Source organism: Tupaia chinensis, unplaced genomic scaffold (genome assembly GCF_000334495.1).
Source record: "Tupaia chinensis unplaced genomic scaffold, TupChi_1.0 Scaffold144741_1, whole genome shotgun sequence".
NCBI lineage: Eukaryota > Metazoa > Chordata > Mammalia > Scandentia > Tupaiidae > Tupaia > Tupaia belangeri.
In genome coordinates, this window is record NW_006204601.1 from 356,172 (window position 1) to 359,285 (window position 3,114).

The following is a 3,114-nucleotide window of genomic DNA, read 5'->3' on the forward strand; positions in this document are numbered from 1 at the left end:
TCTTCTCTCTCTCTCTTTTTTTTTTTTTTTTTTTACTTTTTTGGTCATAGGCCCTCCTCATCCCTTTCCTTGGAAAGATGGTAAAAGAAAATCAACCAGCCTTATAGCAGATAATAAATGAGTTGAAAAATCTCTTAAGGAAATGCTTAGACTCTCCAGGTAAAATTTTTTTTGGCTCTCAGACTTCTCAGACTTCATCCACAAATGTTTTGTATAGATGTATAGCAGCTTGGGAGTCCAGCGACATAGCCATTACGCTAACTGCTGGTCCCTTCTTCCTCTCTTCATCTTCTTCATCTTGCTCTTCTACCATTTTTGCTGCAACCAAAGCAGGACTCTTTGCCCCAACGAACGTGCCTTTAGGTTCACAGTGGGCAACATCCTTCTCCTTCAGCTCTGTGGTCTTCATGATGCAAGGCTGCTTCTCACTGTCACTTAAGTTGTTCCACATCGCACCCAGCTTCTTTGCCATGTCTCCAACAGAGATGCCAGGGCCGGTGGGTTTAATCTTGGGGCAAAATTCTGAACAGGACAGGAAGAATCCAGATGGTGGCCTTTTGTGGACATTAGGGTCCTTTTTCTTCTTGCCTCCCTTAGCTGGGCCATAACTCTTCATCTCCCAGTCATAGCGTACTTTATCCACCTTTGCCATTTCATTACATTTCGACTTCTCGAGACCAGCAGTTGGCGTAATGGCTATGTCACTGGACTCCCATGTAGTCGACCGCGGTTCAAGCTCCTGGACCCGGTGACTTAAACTCATGCCGGACGTGTGTGCATACCCAAGATCCCGAGAGGAAAATGGAGGAGAAAGGATTGCAGTGTGGCCATCCCCACGGGGGGGAGGGGGGTTGATTTCTCGCTTTCTGTCTCTCTGTCTCTTTTGGTCTTTCTGGCGAGCACATGTGCCCTATAGCAAACACCTCTCCAAAAAAGAAAATAATAATAATAATAATAATAATAATAATAATAATTAAATAACTGGGGTTTCCTTTCCCAAGGAAGCAAATTTCCACTTCTCTTTCTCAGACATTATTTTCTATGAAAAGTGCTTCTAGGAGCACTTCTTAGAAAATCCTGCAAAATTGACAAGGACTTCTGGGGGTTTCTTTTTACGTTCTCTGCGGGTCCGCACAAAGAGGGCATAAGCAGACCTCTCGCCCTTTAGTTTCTCGGGGATTCCCTTTTGCCATCCTGACTGTATTGTTCACTGGTCTGGGCAGCACAGGGGCTCGTTCGTGTTTCTTAATCACACAGGGCTAAGGCGCTATGTCTGTCATGGCAACAACCACACAGAAATGTGTCATGTGCACAGAGATGCGGGTTCAAGGCTTAGACAGGAAGAAGGAAAACACTGTGGTGGAGAGAGGCGTTTGAACACCTCTGCACTTACTGATTAGTAAAAACCAATCACACTTTCCTCATGTAGATTGTCTTTTCATCATTTGGGCATATTTCTTTTTTTTTAATAATATTTTTTAATTTAATTTTACTTGTTATTATTACTATTTTTTTTCTTTTTAATTTGACCAGAGAGAGACAGAGAGAGAGAGAAAAGAAAAATGAGAAAGCAAGTCACCAGGTCTGGGACTTGAACCGCAGTTGACCATACAGAAATCCAGTATCTTAATCATCATACCACCCAGCCATTTGGGTGCGTTTGGGTGCATTTCTATTGAGGCTGATCTTTTTGGGATGCTGATGTGCAAAAGATCCTGATATTTTCTATCCTTTGTTGGTTTGGGACCTTACAAAAATATTTTGCCATTTTGTCATCTCTCTCTCTTTTTTAATTTTGGCAGAGGGGGTGTGTGCTTGTCAGAGAGAAAGTGAGAAAATCACATGGGGAATTCTCCATGGGGAGTGGTCACACCACAGGCCCTCTCTCCTTCTCCCTCCTTTCAGGATTTGGGACACGCACAGGCACCATGACAGATCACCACTACCGCGCCATCAAACACAGGTAGTCCTGAGACAGAAGGCGTGTGGAGAAGAGGAACTAGACTTTGGACAGTGACTAGAATTTAAGTTAGCCTCAAGGATCAGGAGAGTAGAGGGTGGGATACTCCCAGGTAGGTAGGAGAACGGTTTGACCAACGGCAGGGCAGTGGGAATGGTGTGTGGGAAACAGGAAAAGCCGGATTGCAAAGGTGTGTCTTCCCTGGAGAACAGGTTATTATAAGGAAAACAAACTTAGATTTGAAGAACTCTAAAGGCCGGGGCTAGCAGGTGGTGTGGTGGTTAAGGGCACTGGACTCCCACGTGGCTGACCATGGTTCGAGTCCCAGACCTGGTGGCCTGCTTTCTCACTTTCTCTCTCTCCCTCTCTCCCCACCGCCCCACCCCACCCCAAGTCAAATAAAAATAAATAAAAAAAATAAAGTTCAATAGAATAATTAAGGAAAAAAAAAAAACAAGAAAAACTCTAAAGGCCAAGAGAAAGAGTTAGGACTTGATTCAGCAGATAGTAGGGAGTGCTTGCAGCTGGGAGTGACCTGATCAGATTCACCTGGGAGCTACCTACCAAAAAATCGGCTAGAGGAGGCACACTGGGAATCTTCGCACGTTGGTGAGTCTCTAACAGGTAGGTGAGCACAGCCCGTGCCTCCATAGGACCTACCATCAGCATGGCGGCGAGCCTTGACCGAGGGAGAGGAGGAGTGTGCAGGGTGTGGGGCAGCAGAGGGGCCCGGCCTCAGGCAAGGCTTTCTCAGAGGCTGAGACTTTTGTCTGACCCCTGAGGGACATGTAAGCATGGCCCAATGATGAGACAGGGCACGTGTCTTGAGAGAATAAGGGTATGAAAATCGAGGGTAGGGAACCAGCAGTTAGCGTAATGGCTATGTCGCTGGACTCCCACGTAGTCGACCGTGGTTCGTGTCCCAGACCCGGTGGCTTAAAACTCACTCCGGGTACGTGTGTGTGCCCAAGATCCTGAGAGGAGAATGGAGGAGAAGGGATTGCGGTGTGACCATCCCCCCTGGGGGGTGATTTCTCGCTTTCTGTCTCTATGTCTCTCTCTGTCTGTCTGGCGAGCGCACGCGCCCTACAGTGAAAATCTCTCAAAAAAAAAAAAAAAAAAAAAAGACGGGGGGAGCGGGAAAGCAACCTGGG

The 3,114-nt window shown here is 46.4% G+C and overlaps 1 pseudogene; it reads right to left on the reverse strand.

Moving 5' to 3' along the window:
* Positions 1–277: 277 nt before the first annotated feature.
* Positions 278–2,629, reverse strand: LOC102480561 (high mobility group protein B3 pseudogene; annotated as a pseudogene).
* Positions 2,630–3,114: the final 485 nt, after the last annotated feature.